Consider the following 23,556-nt stretch of genomic DNA (forward strand, 5'->3'; position numbering starts at 1 on the left):
GTTGTTTTATAGGGAATTGGGAGCATTGAGTATTGTGCATTAATATTAAAGAAGGAGGATGGTCCTATGAATAGAACGTATATAAGAGATATAAACATAAGTCGACTTTTGCAAACCAGGAAGATTAAAGTGGAAAGGACCTTCGTTAGAAATGTTCTGAAATTGAATGATGCTTAAGGGACAGAGACAGTGCTATTAATGGTAGTAGTAAATAATAGACACCTGTCAGAAAAGAACTTCCAGAGTGCAGCAAAGGCAAGCAGGTGTCCTTAAACTCCCTCCACATCTTCTGGGAAGAGGCACTGGCAGATGGTTCAGAAAGTCAAAGCTTCTTACTAGCAATACCCAGATCATGGATTCTCACAATTGAGCAAGTCCAAGATGGGGTAGCTCTACAGACAATCTCTACCACAAAATTCTGTAAGGAGTGTTCTTACTATTTACTCCTCTGCTAACCAACCCTTCAGCCTCCAAGAGGTGTTCCACAACCACTGAAGAATTTTTTGTGCCCTTTCAACAGTACAGAGATTTTCTCTCTCTGTGTCCTACTCTATACCACTGTTCTTTGTATCTCTCCTTCCTCCCCCTTTTCTTCTTCCTTTCTCCCTGACTCTTCTCCTTCCCGTCTCTCTCTTTATTTGACTTCTCCATTTTTAACTTCTGGGAGAGGAAGGAAGGGGAAGTAGTTTCTTGTTGAAAAGCTCTTGCAAAAGTCTATGCCTCTGTGTTCTTTCACCTGGCTTCCTAACTAGCCTTAGGCTAAAATTTATGGATTGTATTTCTATGTGCAACCTTTACATGAAATGTACTAGGTATCTCAGGCATCCTTATAGTCATTACAACTCCTGGTTGTAGAGCGATTCTTATATGATTCTTTAATGTAGATTAGTGACATCGCATTAATATAGCATCTTAAACTTAGAATGCATTTCTTTTCTTGCCTGCGCCCTGGAAGGGGGCTGCCTAAATGAAGTGAGAGTGAGGCTGTACCCTGAGATGTGGAGGGATTTTAGGTGATACCTAGTATCATAGGGAGCTTGAAACTCACATGGCCATCGTTATAGTTACATGGGGCAATGAGAAATTGTTAGGAGTAAGAAAGAAAGTGGCTGGGAGCAAGAAATGATGATAACACTTGTTAAATTTCAAGGTTCAGAAAAAGAAGTCCTTAAGAAGTTAGCTACCTTATGGAATTTGTAAAATAATTTTAAGAACGGAGAGCTAGAAATCACCTTGCCAATGATTCACTCTAGAGATGAAACATTCATCACTCTAGAGATGAAACAAAGCTGATGTCGACCCCCAATGTATTGAATTAATAACTGCAATGATATACTGTGTAACTTTTAGGAAAATAAGGGAAATTTGGGTCAGAGGTTCACTTTAATTTTGTTCTTCTAGCTGCTGGAGCCTCTAAGGAGGGTGTAGTTTGGGCATTCTCTAGATAGAATGACTGAGGGCTTTGAGTGAGGTTGATAAGCATGCCTTAAATAGTGGTATCTCACCTCTAGTCCTTGCATAGAACTCTAGATAATGCCCTCATACCCTCTCTCTTACCTAGCAGGAGGATACTTTGTGCATACCGTTTTGCTGCTCTACTAGATGGAGTGAAAAACCAGGTGACTGTGTCTTTACAGAAGTCCACTTTCTCCTTTCTTCCTGTAATCCTGTTGAGTCTTGGGAAATGCAGCAAAGAAATAAATATCTCTAGGCTTAGAAAGAAATCTTTTAGTGGTTCTGCTTTTTAAAAATCATTCATAATGATTTCACTCTGAACACAGGTAGAAGTTACTACCTCACTGCCAAGTACAACCACATATTTGGTTTAAAAATATAACATTTGTTTATGTATTCGAGTTCTTCAATATGACAAATATAAAAATATTGTCATTCCCATTAATTTTTAATCTTAAATTAAAAGCTACTTTCCCTTTCACGGAGATGGTTAAAATAATTGACTCTGGATGGAATATCATGTTTGCTATCTTTAAAGCTCTGAGAATCCTTGGGAAATTCTTTGGGAGATGTTACAACCCTCTGTGATTGGGAATGGTCTAATATTATATATTGCATATTACTGAATACTGGTTTAAACCAGAAGGTTGTAAAGCTGATTTCTTTTGATCACTAGTAAAATTGGCCGTTCCATCAAGTCATACCATAACTTTTGGTAATTTTGACTATATAATCAGGGAATTGTAAAAGCCTTGGCACAGAACCTTATGGACTGGGGAGTGGGTAGGATATGCGGGCTAATAAATGATGTCCTAGTAATTAAGTTATCTTCCATTTTATGTTTATAGTCACTTATGCAGTATTTTGAGGTATCTGGCCGTAGACCATCTGACAATAGTGAAACTCCTGAGCTTTGGTGTTCTGGGTGATATTAGAGATCATTTAGTACCATGTCTTTGAATCTGCAGATGGGACATAGATTCAGGAAAATGTTAGTGAGTAGTTGCTCGGTGACTAGGAACCAGAAATGTCTGTCCCTACGTAAATCTTCTTCCTCTACCTTCTGCTTTCCTGTTCTCTCCCATACCCTAAGTCCTTGCTAACAGTGCAAACAGTGCCCAGTCAGATACCATTTGCAAAATAAGATGGTAGGGATGAGAAAGAGTGAAGTTAGCCACTTAACTATCAGCCCTAGAGGAATTTTCATTATATAGAATTGATAAACCCAGATTGAAAACACAACATTAAAACATAACATTATAAGTGATGCTCAGGATATAGGAATTGCTTAGTTGTATTGGTATTTAATATTTCCTTGAAATGACATTTGTTACTCTGTCCTTAGTACAACAACTGTCCTTAGTCATTATTTTAGATCACAATGACGAAATGAGTGTAAATGTCATGTAGGTGGGACTGTCTCAAATTCCTTTCAAAGTAGGAGTTTATCAGTTGATCATAGCAGGATTTCACTGAGCCCCATCAACTCTTTTTTTTTTTTTTTTTTTTACATGGGCAGGCACCAGGAATCAAACCCGGGTCCTCTGGCATGGCAGGCGAGCATTCTTGTCAACTTTTAGTAAAGGCTCAATCTCCCCTAGTTGGTAAGAGAAAAGGTACATCTGGCCTAGAAAAAATGTGCACATCATCTGTTCCCTTCAATCATTTTGGAATGTGCCAACATTGCCTCCGTCTGTTGTTTGAGTCTTATGAAGTATCTCCAGGGGTTTTTAAGGCCAGACAAGAAAATGCTCTGAAGGCAGATGAAAGAGAAGTCTGTGCAAGAGAGCCCCAGAACAGGCCAGAGAAACTTTTCCGTATCTAAAAGTAATCTGCTTTGTTGCTTCTGGACAAGGCTTTGAGATGGAGGGAAAGCATGTGCTGCCTTCCAAATGGAAAGAGCCATCATATAAAACTCTTGTCTCATGAGGTGTCTTAGCGGCCGCCTCTGCTCTTCCCCCCAGCCATGGGTAGGAAATGGACAACACAGGCTTTTGAGCTTGTGACTTGTCTCCCATAAAATACCTTCATTTTAGGGAGATTGCGTTTTGTTCAGAAATCAACCATGATGAATCTCTACTTGGAAATATTGGATTTATATCAAAAATGAAATTTAGAAACTGGGAATTTTAACAATACAAATGAAACAAAATACCTTTTGTGTACCTGATAAACAGAGATTGAGTCCTTTTAAAGTCCAAACGGTTTAATCATTTATGAAATTTCTCTTCAAAAATTATAAAACTGCATTTCAAGTATGTAAAATATAAAGATACAATGAAAAAAAGCCAGTGTTAACGTCTAGTCAGGTTTGCTTGTATACGCTTTAACTCCAAACACATGCAAGCATAATTAATCAATACTTTTTAAACTTGGTAGTTAAAAAATATTTAATGCAAATACAGAATCTTGCCTCCAGCATTGGTACAAGTATAGGAATAAGCTGGTACCTAACTTCATATTTAGGCATTCATATCAAAAGGAAGGAAAGTACATGTAGGTAAGTACTTCCAGGGAGTAATCAAGTGTTAAGCAATCAATGGAGGTTTATTAGAAGGTAGAACATTTCACATATGCTATCCAGAGAGAAGCTTCTGGCCTGCTTGAGATGTCTCATTGGAAGTTCAGACAGCATTGCAAATATTTTACAAGAGGACCCCCACTAATGAGGGAAGTGTGAGATCTGGATGGTAGAAAGGTTGGCGAGACAGATTGAGCCTTTTTAGTGTGAGCTATGGAGTCTACTGAGGTGAGAAGATCCTGCCTTTGGACACCTTCAGTCCAGTGAAGCAGTCACATTACCCAGCACAGTATGAAAAGGAAAGTTACAGACGCATGTACGACATGTTACCAGAAGGCAGGGGAGGCAGGAGCTAATTGTATCTGCAGAAGATAAGGAAAATGTCTGCTAGGGTGACGCCATTCTTGATGATATAATTTTTTTCTCTGAAATATTTTATTTTGATATAATTTCAAAACTTATGGACAGTTGCAAAAGTTATATAAAACCAATACACAGAATTCCAATATACCCTACCCAGATACTCAGATTTACCATGTTTTAATATTTTCCCACATTTGTTCTTTCTTTCTCTTCCTTCCTTCCTTCCTTCCTTCCTTCCTTTCTATCGTCTATCTACCTACTTACCTCTCTCTCTTGTCTATCTAATCTAGCCATCATCAATCAATTTTGTAAACATTTGAGAGTATGTTGCATATGCCATTTCCTTGAGCACTTAATAATATTTCCCTGTATACTTCCTAAGAACAAGGATATTCACTTATGTAACATTAAGAATAGTTACAGAGTTTAAGAAATTTAACATTGATATAAAGCATGCGGTCTATGTTCCATTTTCTTTCAATTGCTCCAATATTGTCCGTTTGGGCATTTTCTTCGCCATTATCAGATTCATCAAGAATCATACATTGCATTAATTGTCATTGTCTCTTTATTTTCTCTGTCTCTTTTAATTGTGGAAACATGTGTATAATGTAAAATTTTCCATCTCAACCATTCTCAAGCACACAATTCAGTGAGACTCATCACATTTACAATGTTGTGCTACCCTTACAGTGCACTATGCATTACCAAAACTCTTCTATCATCCCAAATATCCATTATGCATTAACTCCTCATTCTCCCTTTCCCTGCTCCTGGTAACTTGTACTCTACTTTCAGTCTCTACAAATTTGCATATTCTAGTTATTTCATATCAGAGAAATCATACGATATCTGTCACTTTGTGTCTGACTTATTTCACTCAGCATGATGTCTTCAAGTTCATCCATATTGTGACTTATACCAGTACTTCATTCCTTTTTATGACAAAATATTATTCCATTGTATGTATATACTACATTTTGTTTATCCATTCATCTGTTGATGAACATTTCGGTTGCTCCCACCTTTTGACTATTGTGAATAATGCTGCCATGAACATTGGTATACAAACATTTGTTTGAGTCTCTGCTTCTGGTTCTTTTGAGTGTATCCTGTCATGCGGTAGTTCTGTGTTTAATTTTTTGAGAAATTGCCAAACTTGTTTTCTACAGTGGCTGGACCACTTTATGTTCCTACCTACAATGTACTAGGTTTCCTATTTCTCTTTATCCTTGCCAACATTTGTTTTTTTCTGTTTTTTAAGTAATAGACATTTTAGTGTGAGGTAGTATCTCATTGTGGTTTTGATTTGCATTTCCCTAATGGCTGGTAATGTTGAACATCTTTTCATGTGCATATTGGCCATTTGTAAGTCTTCTTTGGGAAATGTCTATTTAAGTTCTTTGTCCATTTTTTTTTCTCTCTTTTTTTTATTAATTAAAAAAGAATTAACAAAACAATTAGAAATCTTTCCATTCTACATGTACAATCAGTAATTCTTAATAACATCACATAGTTGCATATTCATCATTTCTTAGTACATTTGCATCGATTTAGAAAAAGAAATAAAAAGACAACAGAATAAGAATTAAAACAATAATAGAAAGAAAAAAAAAACAAAAAACCTATACCTCACATGCAGCTTCATTCAGTGTTTTAACATAATTGCATTACAATTGGGTAGTATTGTGCTGTCCATTTCTGAGTTTTTATATCCAGTCCCGTTGTACAGTCTGTATCCCTTCAGCTCCAATTACCCCTTCTCTTTTTTTCTTTTCTTTTTTTTAATTAATGGAAAAAAAGAAATTAACCCAACATTTAGAAATCATACCATTCTACATATGCAATCAGTAATACTTAACATCATCACATAGATGCATGATCATCATTACTTAGTACATTTGCATCGGTTTAGAAGAACTGGCAACATAACCGAAAAAGATATAGAATGTTAATATAGAGAAAAAATTAAAAGTAATAATAGTAAAATCAAAACAAAACAAAACAAAACAAAACAAAAACCTATAGCTCAGATGCAGCTTCATTCAGTGTTTTAACATGATCACTTTACAATTAGGTATTATTGTGCTGTCCATTTTTGAGTTTTTGTATCTAGTCCTGTTACACTGTCTGTATCCCTTCAACTCCAATTGCCCATTATCTTACCCTGTTTCTACCTCCTGCTGGACTCTGTTACCAATGACATATTCCAAATTTATTCTCGAATGTCTGTTCACATCAGTGGGACCATACAGTATTTGTCCTTTAGTTTTTGGCTAGACTCAGCATAATGTTCTCTAGGTCCATCCATGTTATTACATGCTTCATAAGTTTATCCTGTCTTAAAGCTGCATAGTATTCCATCGTATGTATATACCACAGTTTGTTTAGCCACTCGTCTGTTGATGGACATTTTGGCTGTTTCCATCTCTTTGCAGTTGTAAATAACGCTGCTATAAACATTGGTGTGCAAATGTCCGTTTGTGTCTTTGCCCTTAAGTCCTTTGAGTAGATTCCCAGCAATGGTATTGCTGGGTCGTATGGCAATTCTATATTCAGCTTTTTGAGGAACCGCCAAACTGCCTTCCACAGTGGTTGCACCATTTGACATTCCCACCAACAGTGGATAAGTGTGCCTCTTTCTCCGCATCCTCTCCAGCACTTGTCATTTTCTGTTTTGTTGATAATGGCCATTCTGGTGGGTGTGAGATGATATCTCATTGTGGTTTTGATTTGCATTTCTCTAATGGCCAGGGACATTGAGCATCTCTTCATGTGCCTTTTGGCCATTTGTATTTCCTCTTCTGATAGGTGTCTGTTCAAGTCTTTTTCCCATTTTGTAATTGGGTTGGCTGTCTTTTTGTTGTTGAGATGAACAATCTCTTTATAAATTCTGGATACTAGACCTTTATCTGATATGTCGTTTCCAAATATTGTCTCCCATTGTGTAGGCTGTCTTTCTACTTTCTTGATGAAGTTCTTTGATGCACAAAAGTGTTTAATTTTGAGGAGCTCCCATTTATTTATTTCTTTCTTCAGTGCTCTTGCTTTAGGTTTAAGGTCCATAAAACCGCCTCCAGTTGTAAGATCCATAAGATATCTCCCAACATTTTCCTCTAACTGTTTTATGGTCTTAGACCTAATGTTTAGATCTTTGATCCATTTTGAGTTAACTTTTGTATAGGGTGTGAGAGATGGGTCTTCTTTCATTCTTTTGCATATGGATATCCAGTTCTCTAGGCACCATTTACTGAAGAGACTGTTCTGTCCCAGGTGAGTTGGCTTGACTGCCTTATCAAAGATCAAGTGTCCATAGATGAGAGGGTCTATATCTGAGCACTCTATTCGATTCCATTGGTCGATATATCTATCTTTATGCCAATACCATGCTGTTTTGACCACTGTGGCTTCATAATATGCCTTAAAGTCCGGCAGCTTGAGACCTCCAGCTTCGTTTTTTTCCCTCAAGATGTTTTTAGCAATTCGGGGCACCCTACCCTTCCAGATAAATTTGCTTATTGGTTTTTCTATTTCTGAAAAATAAGTTGTTGGGATTTTGATTGGTATTGCATTGAATCTGTAGATCAATTTAGGTAGGATTGACATCTTAACTATATTTAGTCTTCCAATCCATGAACACGGTATGCCCTTCCATCTATTTAGGTCTTCTGTGATTTCTTTTAACAGTTTTTTGCAGTTTTCTTTATATAGGTTTTTTGTCTCTTTAGTTAAATTTATTCCTAGGTATTTTATTCTTTTAGTTGCAATTGTAAATGGGATTTGTTTCTTGATTTCCCCCTCAGCTTGTTCATTACTAGTGTATAGAAATGCTACAGATTTTTGACTGTTGATCTTGTAACCTACTACTTTGCTGTACTCATTTATTAGCTCTAGTAGTTTTGTTGTGGATTTTTCCGGGTTTTCGACGTATAGTATCATATCGTCTATAAACAGTGATAGTTTTACTTCTTCCTTTCCAATTTTGATGCCTTGTATTTCTTTTTCTTGTCTAATTGCTCTGGCTAGAACCTCCAACACAATGTTGAATAATAGTGGTGATAGTGGACATCCTTGTCTTGTTCCTGATCTTAGGGGGAAAGTTTTCTATTTTTCCCCATTGAGGATGATATTAGCTGTGGGTTTTTCATATATTCCCGCTATCATTTTAAGGAAGTTCCCTTGTATTCCTATCTTTTGAAGTGTTTTCAACAGGAAAGGATGTTGAATCTTATCAAATGCCTTCTCTGCATCAATTGAGATGATCATGTGATTTTTCTGCTTTGATTTGTTGATATGGTGTATTACATTAATTGATTTTCTTATGTTGAACCATCCTTGCATACCTGGGATGAATCCTACTTGGTCATGATGTATAATTCTTTTAATGTGTTGTTGGATACGATTTGCTAGAATTTTATTGAGGATTTTTGCATCTATATTCATTAGAGAGATTGGTCTGTAGTTTTCTTTTTTTGTAATATCTTTGCCTGGTTTTGGTATGAGGGTGATGTTGGCTTCATAGAATGAATTAGGCAGTTTTCCCTCCACTTCGATTTTTTTGAAGAGTTTGAGGAGAATTGGTACTAATTCTTTCTGGAACGTTTGGTAGAATTCACATGTGAAGCCATCTGGTCCTGGACTTTTCTTTTTAGGGAGCTTTTGAATGACTAATTCAATTTCTTTACTTGTGATTGGTTTTTTGAGGTCATCTGTGTCTTCTTGAGTCAAAGTTGGTTGTTCATGTCTTTCCAGGAACCCGTCCATTTCATCTAAATTGTTGTATTTATTAGCGTAAAGTTGTTCATAGTATCCTGTTATTACCTCCTTTATTTCTGTGAGGTCAGTAGTTATGTCTCCTCTTCCATTTCTGATCTTATTTATTTGCATCCTCTCTCTTCTTCTTTTTGTCAGTCTTGCTAAGGGCCCATCAATCTTATTGATTTTCTCATAGAACCAACTTCTGGTCTTATTGATTTTCTCTATTGTTTTCATGTTTTCAATCATTTATTTCTGCTCTGATCTTTGTTATTTCTTTCCTTTTGCTTGCTTTGGGATTAGTTTGCTGTTCTTTCTCCAGTTCTTCCAAGTGAACAGTTGATTCCTGCATTTTTGCCTTTTCTTCTTTTCTGATATAGGCATTTAGGGCAATAAATTTCCCTCTTAGCACTGTCTTTGCTGCATGCCATAAGTTTTGATATGTTGTGTTTTCATTTTCATTTGCCTCGAGGTATTTACTAATTTCTCTTGCAATTTCTTCTTTGACCCACTCGTTGTTTAAGAGTGTGTTGTTGAGCCTCCACGTATTTGTGAATTTTCTGGCATTCCGCCTATTATTGATTTCCAACTTCATTCCTTTATGATCCGAGAAAGTGTTGTGTATGATTTCAATCTTTTTAAATTTGTTAAGACTTGCTTTGTGACCCAGAATATGGTCTATCTTTGAGAATGATCCATGAGCACTTGAGAAAAAGGTGTATCCTGCTGTTGTGGGATTTAATGTCCTATAAATGTCTGTTAAGTCTAGCTCCTTTATAGTAATATTCAGATTCTCTATTTCTTTATTGATCCTCTGTCTAGATGTTCTGTCCATTGATGAGAGTGGGGAATTGAAGTCTCCAACTATTATGGTATTTGTGTCTATTTCCCTTTTCAGTGTTTGCAGTGTATTCCTCACGTATTTTGGGGCATTCTGGTTCGGTGCGTAAATATTTATGATTGTTATGTCTTCTTGTTTAATTGTTCCTTTTATTAGTATATAGTGTCCTTCTTTGTCTCTTTTAACTGTTTTACATTTGAAGTCTAACTTGTTGGATATTAGTATAGCCACTCCTGCTATTTTCTGGTTGTTATTTGCATGAAATATCTTTTCCCAACCTTTCACTATCAACCTATGTTTATCTTTGGGTCTAAGATGTTTCCTGTAGACAGCATATAGAAGGATCCTGTTTTTTAATCCATTCTGCCAGTCTATGTCTTTTGATTGGGGATTTCAGTCCATTAACATTTAGTGTTATTACTGTTTGGATAATATTTTCCTCTACCATTTTGCCTTTTGTATTATATATATCATATCTGACTTTCCTTCTTTCTACACTCTTCTCCATACCTCTCTCTTCTGTCTTTTCGGTTCTGACTCTAGTGCTCCCTTTAGTATTTCTTGCAGAGCTGGTCTCTTGGTCACAAATTCTCTCAGTGACTTTTTGTCTGAGAATGTTTTAATTTCTCCCTCATTTTTGAAGGACAATTTTGCTGGATATAGGAGTCTTGGTTGGCAGTTTTTCTCTTTTAGTAATTTAAATATATCATCCCACTGTCTTCTAGCCTCCATGGTTTCTGCTGAGAAATCTACACACAGTCTTATTGGGTTTCCCTTGTATGTGATGGATTGTTTTTCTCTTGCTGCTTTCAAGATCCTCTCTTTCTCTTTGACCTCTGACAGTCTAACTAGTAAGTGTCTTGGAGAATGCCTCTTTGGGTCTAATCTCTTTGGGGTGCGCTGCACTTCTTGGATCTGTAATTTTAGGTCTTTCATAAGAGTTGGGAAATTTTCAGTGAAAATTTCTTCCATTAGTTTTTCTCCTCCTTTTCCCTTCTCTTCTCCTTCTGGGACACCCACAACACGTATATTTGTGCGGTTCATATTGTCCTTGAGTTCCCTGATACCCTGTTCAAATTTTTCCATTCTTTTCCCGATAGTTTCTGTTTGTTTTTGGAATTCAAATGTTCCATCCTCCAAATCACTAATTCTATCTTCTGTCTCTTTGAATCTATCATTGTAGGTATCCATTGTTTTTTCTATCTTTTCTACTTTGTCCTTCACTTCCATAAGTTCTGTGATTTGTGTTTTCAGTTTTTCTATTTCTTCTTTATGTTCAGCCCATGTCTTCTTCATGTCCTCCCTCAGTTTATTGATTTCGTTTTTGAAGAGGTTTTCCATTTCTGTTCGTATATTCAGCATTAGTTGTCTCAGCTCCTGTATCTCATTTGAACTATTGGTTTGTTCCTTTGACTGGGCCATATTTTCAATTATTTGAGCATGATCCGTTATCTTCTGTTGGCGTCTGCGCATTTAGACAGATTTCCCTGGGTATTGGATCCAAAAGTTTGGAAGATTTTTCTGTGAAATCTCTGGGTTCTGTTTTTCTTATCCTGCCCAGTAGGTGACGCTCGTGGCACATGTTTGTCTGCGGGTCCCACCAGTAAAAGGTGCTGTGGGACCTTTAACTTTGGAAAACTCTTGCCGTCCGGGAGGTTGTCTAGCCGAAGCGGCTTGGAAGAGTGCGAGGCGGCCTGGGGTCCGAACGCGGGGAGGGTTGCTTGCTGCCGCAGCCTGGGAAAGCGCCCGTCTGAATTTCCTAGTCGGCCTGGGGCGACAAGCATGGCAGGAGGGCGCCAGCGGCAGTGGCCCACCCGGGAGAGTGCACGTTCCCAGGGAGTCATGGGTTTGGAAGGGACCTCCCCCACCCGTCACCGTTCTCTGCGGCCTGGGGATTTCCGATCCAATTCTCTCAGTTGGTCCGGGGGGCTGCGCGTGGTGTGGACACCAGCCACCGCGGTTTCAGGGGACCGCCTCTCCAATTCTCCCAGCCGGCCCGGGAAGGGGGAAGGGAGTGACTCCGGCCGCTTGCCTCCCCGCCCGGTGAAGCCCGTGTGCCTCGGCGATCTCACCCGAGCGGCTTCTCTCAGCCAGCCAGCCGTTCCAGGATGGGGTATGCTGTCTTTTTTATCTCTGTTGTGGCTTTGGGGGCTGTTCTGTATCGTTTCTACTCCCCTAGTAGCTGTCCTGGAGAAGAAACTAAGATCCGCGCGTCTTACTAAGCCACCATCTTCTCCCTGATTCTCTTTGTCCATTTTGTAATTTGTTTGTTTATCTTGTTGTGATGGATTTGTAGCAATTCCTTATATATTCTGAATATTAAACCTTTATCAACCATTATCAAGTTGGTTGATATTTCTCTGATTCACTTTCTTGATAATGTTCTTTGGCACACAAAATTTTAATTTTGTTAAGTCCCATTTATCTTTTTCTTCTTTTTTTGCTCATGTTTTTTGTGTAAAGTCTAAGACCCATTGCCTGAGTCTTTGTGTTTTCTGCTGAGTGCTTTATAGTTTTGATTCATTTGAGCTAATTTTTGTACAAAGTATGAGGGATGGAGTCCCATTTTCATTTGTTTGCATGTGGCTATCCAATTTTCCCAGCACAGTTGGTTGAAGAGACTATTCTTTCCCCATTAAGTGGACTTGGCACCCTTGTCAGAAGTCAATTGGCCATAATGTGTGGCTTTATTTTTGAATTCTCCATTCAATTCCATTGGTCTATATGTCTGTCTTTGTGGCAGGACCACACTGTTTTGATTACTGTTCCTTTTAATAGTTTAAGAAGTCAGGAAGTGTGAGTCCTCCAACTTTGTTTTTTTTCCAGATGGTTTTGGCTATTCAGGATTCCTTATCCTTACATATTAATTTGAGAATTAGATTTTCTATTTCTGCAGAGAAAGTTGTTGGAATCTTGATTAGGCCTGTATTGAACCTGTGAATCATTTTGAGCAGTAGTGACATTTTAATAAGATTAAGTCTTTCAATTTGTGAACATGGAATATCTTTCCATTTATTTAGCTCTTCTTTAACTTCTTTCAGTAATGATTTGTGGTTTTTCATTTGTAATGGTTAATTACATGTACCACCTTAGCTAGGTTATGGTATCCAGTTGTTTAGTCACACAAGCCCTCATCTGATTGCTACTGTGAAAGTACTTCAGGAATTTAAACTGTATGGTAGTTGATGGCATCTATGGCTGGTTACATCTATGATCAACAAAGAAGATTGCTTTTAGCAATGAGAGAAGTCTCCTCATCCAATCATTTGAAGACTTTAAAAGGACAACTGGTGACTTCAACAGTCAGAAAGAAGAATTTCCATCTCTACTTTAGTTGGCCAGCTTCTCCTGGGGAATTCATTGAAGCCATCTTTGAAGTTCCCAATTTGTAGCCTGCCCTATGAAATTTGGACTCGCCAATCCCCATGGTTGTGTGAGCCAATTCCTACAATAAATGTCTTAATATTTACAGACATATCCTATTGGACCCTGGCTAACACTAAATATATAAGTCCTTTACATCTTGGTTAAATTTATCCTTAGATATTTGATCTTTTCATTTCTATTGTAAATGGAATTGTTTTCTTGATTTCTTTTTTGGATTGTTCATGACTAGTATACAGAAACACCACTGATTTTTGTGTGTTGATCTTTTGCCCCACCACTTTTATGAATTTATTTGTTAGCTATAGTAGCCTTCTTGTAAGCTTTTTTAAAAAAATTTTCTCTATATAGGGCCATGTCATTTGCGAATAGGGATAGTTTTACTTCTTCCTTTCCAATTTGGAGGTGTTTTATTATTTTCTTCCTAGCCTAATGAGTCTGGCTAGCACTTCTAGTACAATGTTGAATAATGTGGTGAAACAGACATGCTTGCATTGTTCCTAGTCTTAGAGGAAAAACTTTCAGTCTTTCACTGTTGAGTATGATATTCGCTGTGGGTTTTTCATATTTGCCCTTCATTATGTTTCCTTCTAATCTGGGTTTATGAGTGTTTTTTTTAATCAAGAAGGGATGCTGGATTTTGTCAAATGCCTTTTCTGCATGAATTGAAATGTTTGTGTGTGTGTTTCCTTCATCCTGTTTCTGTAGTGTATTATTCTTTTCTGATGTTGAACCACACTTGCATTCCTGGAATAAATCCCACTTACGCATGGTGTACAATCTTTAATGTGCTGTTTGATTCAGTTTGTTGGCATTTTTTTGAAGATTTTGCCTCTATATTCAAAAGGTTGATGATATCTTGTAGGTGTTCACAAATGACAGAAGGAGGAAAAGGGTATTTTAAGCAGAGGGAAGGACATGTGTGAAGACAAACAGGCAAGTAAGAATGACTTGTGCTGGGGAGAGTGAGCAGGTTTGGGTGGCTGGAGCACATGGTAGAAGTGACACAAAATGAATATAAGATCTGGTGAAATTGGTTAGAGATGAGAAACTGAGAGCATGGAGGCAGTATAAGGATTACTGGGGCATTCTAGAACTTGAAGAGGGAGGCTGGGGTACTGAAGGTAAGTGCTAATGGCAGATAGCTTATATATTGAACATGTAAAATAGGTAGGATATAAACAAAATACATACCAATTTCGTCCTCCACTGGCGCTGTATGGTTTGTTTAGTGGGGTGATATATTTTTGCTTCTGGGTGAAAACTCTAGCAGCCCTAGGGCTTTTCTGCTCACTTTTAGTAAATTGGCTAACCTACCTTGGGTTGCAGGCACACAATCCCAATTCTGTATTTAAGTGTCCAATTTAACCTATTACTTAACAGGTACATCTTTTTCAGAGATGTATCTTCCCTATCCACCTCTATAGGCAGTGCATCCTGTGGGCTCCTTCTTCTTACCTTAGCTTGGCCTGGAGCAAGAGGGAGGGAACCTGTCCTTATGAAAAGAAGTCATGGTCAGATTCTTCTGTCTCCTCTATCCTGCCTCCTCTACTCCCCAGATACTCTTTTGATTCCATTCAAGAGTAAGGACCTTCTGTGACTGGATGGCTTCACTCTGTCCAGGCCTGACAGATGGTTAAAGCCAGCTGTCTTTCTCATGGGCATTTCTGTGATTCCCTCCACACTGCACATTACAGCTCCCTTGATATGGGTAACACCACTCCTCTGGATGACTGAGGTGTTTCTCATCTCCTGTCCCTTTCAGTATTCCATTACTCATAGACTCTTCCTGTGGAAAGCCCTGCACCCTTCCAGTTCATCTCTTTAGGTAGGAAGTAAAATGGCCTAGTCTAAGCCAAATGTCTCTGGGTGCTTGGCCCCCAGGGGTCCCTAGGAGATCCTCCCACATCTTCACCCTGACAAACTCTGGGTGGGCAGCTCATCCTATTTGAGCTCAGCCACCTCAGCCTCCTTTGTCCTACTGCCATAGGTTTCTCCAGGCACAAATCCCTTGTGTCATGCAAGACATTTCCCACCCCCTGAATGGTTCCTTGGAAGCCTCTCCTTGGTTTTAGGCAGAAAAGGAAGCATCTTAAAGAGGAAGGGGTATATTTCCCATAAGGTAAACAGTGTTCCAGGAAATCCCATCAGAGAACTTCTATTTGTCTCTGTAATCTTGAGATGAAGGTATTCAGGCGGAGGTGGTAGGGTGCAGGGAGAAGGAGCTAAGAGTTTGGAAACCAATTCTGACATTGTAATTTTTGGGTATAGTCAACTGGCACCTTTCTTAGGAGTTTTACGAACTATTATTTCTTGAGATCTCTGTAGACGTGTAGTTTTAATGTCCTGTTATGCGCATACCTATTTCGTGTGTAGAGTATGAAAAGTTGTCTTGGAAATATGTTGGTAAAAGGGAGGAATGACAGGGGAGGTTATAATAATATAAAATAGCTAACATTGAGAATTTATAATGTATTTGGTGCATTTTTAAGCATGTTATAGGGAGTAACAGTTTTAATTGTCCTAACTGTGAGGCAGGCACTCATATTTTCCCTACTTTATGGATGAGAAAATAGAGGCACAGAGAGGTGAAATAACATGCCCAAGCTCACAGACTTGGAAGGGCATGAATGGGACTCAGCCTGAGCCATGTGACTTCACAGATGGTAATTTTAATTGTGATGCTCTACTGACCACTTAACTATCAGAAATTGTGCTAAATGCTTTACATTGATCCTCTCACTTAATCCTTTTAACATAACTATGAGATATGCATTAGATTTTTTTTTTGCATAGGCAGGCACTGGGAACTGAACCCAGGTCTCTGGCATGGCAGGTGAGGACTCTGCCACCGAGATACCATTGCCCACCCTATGACATATGCATAATGATCTCTATTTTACAAATAAAGAAACTGAATCTCAGAGAGGTTCATTAATTTGCTGAAGGTCATATAACCAGTGAGAGGTAGAGCCAGGATTCTAATCCAGGTCAGATTCATTCCCAAATTTTTGCTTTTAGCTGCCTTACTCTGACGGTTTCTTCATAGGGAATCCAGCCTGGCAGTTCACAGGTGTACAGCATTTCAAGAGTAGTACCTAGGGTCAGATCACAGGCTCTGGACACAGACTGCCTGGGTGTAAGTCACAGTTCCCAGCTGGTTAATTGTCTGACTGTACTCAGATGTTCTGCTATGTAGAGTTCCTACTTTGTGTCCCATTCACCCTTATCTCTAAACTGGGGTTGATAATTATACCTATATTGTAGAGTTGTTATGAAAATAAAATGAGGAAGAATGGGTAGGGTTTAGAAGAATGCTGGGAGAAGGAGGCAGCTGCCACCAGCGGCTCTGGGGCCAATGTCAGTTCACCAGATCACCGTCAGCGAATCTTTGTCCTCCAAGAAGGTACAGTGCCCAAGAAAGCCAGTGTCAGATCAACCTAAAGATGAGCTTGCGCTATTGCCCTTTTTTACTTGGCAGTCAAGCCTGAGACTCCAAAAATGCTTTCTGTGCCTTCTGTTAAGAAGTGTCAGTGTTTGGAAATGGGCAAAGAGGATCGCTGCCTCCCATTGCCCTGCTCCATCAGCCTCTACTCAGCTGGACAGTCCCAACTTCGGGGAAGATATCAGACCTCCGGTTTCAAGTTACATGGCAAGGCAGAGAAGACAGAGCATTCGATTCCCTCCTCCACCTCCTCCTCTTGGCTGATACCCCCTTATCTCAACTCAATTTTAAATAGATATATAAAAAAAGCATATTATGTGCTCTACAAATGTTATCAGTTATTATTACATAAATTTAAGAGAGCATCAGGAAATGTTTCTGTTAGCTCGTGCCTGTTCATAGACTAATAACAAGTAGGGAGTACAAACTTAGATTGTGGAAATAATTGTTTGTTCCTCAGTGTTCCCAGGGACTGCTGAGTCCAAACTTCTGTTTGGAAGTAAAATGGCTTTCTGTCAATGAGGTCATAACCATCAGGTTCTTCTTTTGTTTGTTTCCGTTGTTTGGGTTTGTTGTAAAATTCCTCATCTTTCACTTGAATACAGCCGTAAGCAATTAGATGGAAAAGCAGGACTTCAGGGTTTCTTGGAAAGGGCAAGTTTGAGCAGTCTGCTGTCTTACTGTAATCAAAAGCTTGGCTGAGAAAAGAGTGGCATTTACACAGGATAGAGTCTTGCCCTAAATTCATCCTATGGATCTTTTTTCTTTTATTGTAGGCTGCTGTATAGTGGGGGTCACATTTCATTTTTTTTCCATGTGACTGTCCCATTATTGCAGCACAATATATTGAAATTTTTTGGGAGGGGGAAGGAGAAGGTGTATGGGCTGGGAATCGAACCCAGGTCTCCCACATGGCAGACGATAATTCTGCCAGTGAGTTACCCTTGCACCCCCCACACCATCCTACAGATTTTATTTGTTCTTTAGACTGGGCTGGATTAATTTATTGGAAAGTGATTATTGAGTGCCTTCAATGTATCTGGCACAATTCTAGACACTGGGGATGTAGCAGAGAACAACAGAGGTAAAAATATCAGTACTCAAGGAGCTTACATTCTAGTGGGTGAGGCAGAAAATGAATACATAAGTAAAATACATAGTATATCAGAAGGTGACAAGGCAATAGAGAAAAATAAAGTAGGTAAAGAGGAAGTGCTAGGAGAGGGGTTGCAATTTTTAATAAAGTGGTCAGGGTGGGATGTGATTGCGGTTTTGTTAAGAAAAAAAAAGAGGCTTTACCATTTAGGGACATATACCAAAGAATTATGGTGAAATATATTAGTGTAGTATGGTGAAAAAAAAGCTGAGACTGCTTTAAAGTAAACCAGATTTGTTTAAAATAATCCAGATTTGGGGTCAGGGTTGGTAAGAGGGGTATGGTTAAAACAAGGAGGCTGTGTCTTAAATGTTGAAGCAAAACAGCAGTTGTATGGGGGTTCATTAACCTATTTGCTCCTCTTTTATGTATATTTGAAAATCTTCACAATGAAAAGTTAAAGAACAAAACATTATAACATTTTCACATACTTCCAAATCAAAACATTCTATTGCAAAAGAAACAATGACAGACAGACCATAAAACTAAAACTACAGTGTTATAAATTAACATAACAATAGTGTCAGGTAAGGCCTCCCTGTGAAGGCCCAGTCTGAGAAGAGACTGCCCCGGGTGAGGCAATGAGCATGCGGGTTTCTGGAAAAAGCCTTTCAGACAGAGGAACGCTGAGCGACCCAAACAATGAACCGAGCGCCATGTTGGGAGAGGGTGGTGAATGGTTTAATAATGATGCTCTCTGTCTGTATTGGGCTTTATAGTTTGGAAGGCTGTGCAGATGGGTGAGGCAGGACCCACGTTTTATTCCTCATTGCTTTCCCCAGAGCCTAGCAGAGATCCTGTACAACTTGAGTGTTGTGCATTCGTTTTCTCATATCTTCTACAACAATTCTATAGGGTGAACAGGGAAGGACTCTTCGTTCTCGTTTAATATAGACGGAACGATGCTTAGTGTCATGAGGAGACAAATTATAGGCCTGCTAAGTGGCAAAGTTATTTGATTCCAAGCCTGTGGGTCTTTTCCCTTGAGTAAGGGGCCCAATCTCTTGATAAAGGAGGGGCAGATGATTAAAGCTTTGGTGGTGCAGTTTGAGAAGTAAATAAAACCCTGAGTGCCTTTTGCCTAGACTCTGACGACCATTAAATTTCCTCCTACTGTGGCCAGATAAGAAATCCTGTTTAAGTACAAATTCAGGCATGAAACTGCTGCTCTGAAACTTGGCATCACATAACATTCAAAAAGTAAAACAAAACAAAACTCATAAAAACATTTTACACGCTGCTAAAAGTTATACACCCAAGAAATTATGTGCATACATGTATGGGTATGTTCATTGAATTTCAAGTTTCGGTGACTTTAAAACTTCTTTCCATATGTAGAATTTCTATAACAGCGAATAGATGAGACTTTGGGGTTTAATGAAAAGATTTGTGTGGCTAACATATGTTTTTCTTTATAGAAAATATCACTCAGCCTGTTGAAAATGCCTGAATTTTAAAGTGCCCATGTAATAATTTTATTTGACCCTTAATTCATACAGTTCTCCTTTCTTTTATGGTGTGTCACGGTTCTTGTGAGGGTCTTATTTTTAATTCTGGAGGCCTGTTCAGAATTAAAAAAAGGAACGCTTTTGCATTTTTAGCTGATTCTATGGAGACATGTCTTTTACAAATGTTAACTATTTTGGGTATTACAAGGTGATACATAGGAGGGTATATTTAGAACTGTGTCTTCATGTTCTTTGCTCATGTTTTGGGGAAAGATTTAATTAACAGCCTAAATGAGTTTCTTTGTTCTTAGAAGAGGATGCTTTAGGGAAATTATCTTAGAATAAGTAAAAAGCAAGTCTATGATTTTCATGAGTCTTTAATGTTATTTGGGAGAAATGGTTTGAGTTAGTATAAAGTTTCCCAACTTGAGGAATCATCGTCGCTTAAACAAATATTGTAAAAAGGCCATAAATTCATACTAGAACTTCGAGAGGGTCTGATTTTATATTTTAGGCTGATTCTGAATGTGTCCTAAAGTCTGCAAGAATATGTCTCCTGTAACTTTTCTATAGAGTTCACAGTTTGAGATTTTTATGGGAACCAAACTAATTTTAGCAGATACAACAAATCCGTGGGAAAGTATATAACTAGACATAGTAACATTTCTTTGAGAATGGTTAATAACATTGACATTGAGAAGTTTACATAAGAAATATCACCTCAAAAACGTTCAAAAACCCTTGTCTGATATTTCAATTAAAAACATCGTCACCTGAGAGTCATTTAGTTGAAGTTTTAAAATTTATAAGTCTTTTTGATTTAGATGAGTTATTTTTACTTTTAATCTATTATGGTTAACAATTGTGGTCTGCGTTTTTTTTTTTTTTTTTTTTGAATTTTGTTATTTTGGGACTCTCTTTTCCATTTAATATATAGTTGAATTTTGTAAATGCTACCCGATGACTTGAAAAATGGCATACTGTCTTTTTTTTGGTAAAAATGATTTTGTATGTTTGGGTGAAATGCTATATTGTGTGTATTTCTAGGATTTTCCCTTTCTATTTTCAAGTTGTTGCTATATTTATTTACATACCTAGTTAATATCATTGCAGATTGTCTTTGATCTGAAAAAAGACCTCTTAGAAATTAGCAAAACATATGTTAGTTGACTATTATTTTATTGAGGAATTAGAATATTTCTATTTCTAAAACACACAACACCCTGCCCTGACTCCATAATCAGTATAAGAACATACCTTTTAGAGAGAGGATATTCAGCGGTTTCACTGAGGCTATTTGGTTTGTTGTGAGGTTTGTCATACATTCTGCAAATTATAGAATACTTTTGTATCTTCTGTAGCAGGGGTTGGAGAGTCATTTTTTAAAGAATTTTTAATTTATCATCACAGTTGACGTTTCTTTCTTTTTTGTGTGAAAAATAACGTGTATACAAAAAAGCAATAAATTTCAAAGCACAGTGGAACAATTAGTTGTAGAACAGGTTTCAGAGTTTGGTATGGGTTACAATTCCACAATTTTAGGTGTTTACTTCTAGCTGCACTATGATACTGGAGACTAAAAGAAATATCAATATAATGATTTAACAATCATACTTGTTTGCTAAACCCTATCTTTTCTGTATAACTCCACCATCACTTTTGATCTTTCTCCCACCTCTTTAGGGGTATTTGGCCTATGCCCATTCTAACTTTTTCATGTTGGAAGGGGCTGTTGATGATACAGGATAGGGGGATGGAACAAGTTGATATTCTGGAGAGGCTGGCCCCTGTGCATTTCAAGACTTATCTGGTCCAGGGATCCATTTGGAGGTTGTAGGCTTCTGGAAAATTACTCTAGTGCATGAAACCTTTGTAGAAGCTTAAATAATGCCCTAAGTGTTCTTTAGCATTGGTAGGAATGGTTTTGGTTGGGGTTTGGTAAGTTATGATAGATAGCAATGCCTAACTGAAGCTTGTATAAGAGTGACCTCCAGAGTAGCCTCTCGACTCTATTTGAACTCTCTCTGCCACTGATACCTTTTTGGTACACTTCTTTTCCCCCTTTTGGTCAGGATGGCATTGTTGAGCCTATGATGCCAGGGTCAGACTCATCCCGGGAGTCATCTGCCAAGCCAACAGGGACTTTCATCCCTGGATGTCATGTTCTAGTGGGGAGGGCAATGATTTCACTTGCAGAGTTGGGGTTGGACAGAGGGAGCCCACATCTGAGCAACAAAAGAGTTCCTCTTGAAGTAGCTCTAAGGCATACCCATAGGTAGGCTAAGCTTCTCCACTACATACATAAGCTTCACAATAGAGAGTCTTTCAATGGAGAGGCCCCATGTGGTTTGTGAGGAGACAAGTCTTAACTTCCATCTGTGTCTCTGACATTCAGGGACAGTTGGCATGCAAACATAGTTCAAAGGTCTCAAGAAGAGAGATTTACTTTACTGTTAAAAATTATCCACACAGCTGTCATGGATGTACCCCCTGGATTGATAATGAGGAGAATTCATTATTTCCTGCCATACCCAGGAAGACTTATTGGTGCTACAAAATATTTCTCTCAATGACAGAAGGACTTGGAGAGGAAGCAAGTAGGGGGAGAGTATAGAGTATAAAGATTCTTTGCCTTGAACTGTCACTGATATGGGGGAAGAGGAATATTTGCCACATTGATATTGAGAAAGTATGTAAGTTTAGGTAATGTTTGCCTTGTTATACATGTTTGCTGATTTTTTTCTTTAAATAAAATATCTTTTTGATACATATTGGGCACTATGATAAAGATTTAGGGAGATGATATCATTTTATAGGTCAACTGTCCAGTGGTAAAATTTTCCTGTGATTTCTGGGAGAGGTTCCTCAGGCAATTGAAAGCATGTGGGCATTTTTGACACGAGGGCCACTTTGATCTTGATTTCTCATACTATTGATATTTTCCTACTGCTCAAAGTCTAACACTCTTGTCTATTTTTTAAAGTTTGAAATAGGACGCCTGCCATCGAAAGAATTGGGATCCACTGCATTAAAATCTAGGACTCTCAGATGACTCCAGCTTTATTTAAGCCTTACCAAACAGGTATTGAAAATCTTAATGAAAGGAAGCTTGATGTCATTGGCTTATTTCTCACTTTATTGAGTTTCTGTCACAGTTGCCTGAACAATGTTCAATGACTTAATTTAATTTACTCTCTCTTTCTGGGGGACAAGTGGGAAAGAAATTCACACAGAAAAGGGAAGACTAAGCTTAAAGTTAAACAGATATGTTTAGAACATTAGAATGTGGATTGGGAAATCTAAGATAATTATACTGAAATATTGATTAGACATTACAAAAGAGGTCAAAATTTAAAATTATAAATACTTAAAAAAAATAAGTTGATGAAAAAGTGATTTCACAACCATGGTCTACTTTGGGGGGTGGGTGGGACACCAGTCATGAACCAGGAGACCTGAGTTATGTATTAAAAAAACATATCATGGGGTGTATGGGTGGTTCAGTGGTAGAATGCTTGCCTTTCACGTGGGAGAACTGGGTCCGATTCCTGGACCATGCACCCCACCCCCCCAAAAAATATAAAAACCATATCACCCATTTCATCTACAGAGTAGCACAGTGGTGAAATGTATGGCCTCTGGAACCAAACTAATGGGAGTCAACTCTTAAACTTTCTACTTTGTAGATGTGTGACCTTCAGCAGGTTGCATAATATTCCTGCAAAGTGGGAATGGCTTGTTGTTAGGATTAAATGAGCAAACACATGTGAAATGCAAAGGCCAGTGTCTGGCACATAGTAAGTGCTCGGTTTTAATGTTAGAAATTATAATTTCTAAGTAATTTAATTCGTCTAGATCTCAGTTTTCTCATTTGTATAATAAGTTTTTCCCAAGCTTCTTGATATGTGTAATAAACAGTGATTAAGAAAAGAATGCTTGCCTGAAAGAATTTTCTCTCCAGCAGGGGAGATAAAAAGACCAAGGGCTTAAAACAAAATAAAAACTAGAGCCCTGGTGCCAGTTGAGTTATGCTGTAAAGCAGTGGTTGCCAGATTTGGGAACATTGTACAGTGGTAAAATTTAGAGAAAAAACATATAAAGAAAATGCAATACAGATGCCAGACTTGTATGTTGCCAAATAATGGGGTGGGGGACGGGGACTCTTCTGCCATCTAATATCACCATTAT

Source organism: Tamandua tetradactyla, chromosome 7 (assembly GCF_023851605.1).
Source record: "Tamandua tetradactyla isolate mTamTet1 chromosome 7, mTamTet1.pri, whole genome shotgun sequence".
Taxonomy (NCBI): Eukaryota; Metazoa; Chordata; class Mammalia; order Pilosa; family Myrmecophagidae; genus Tamandua; species Tamandua tetradactyla.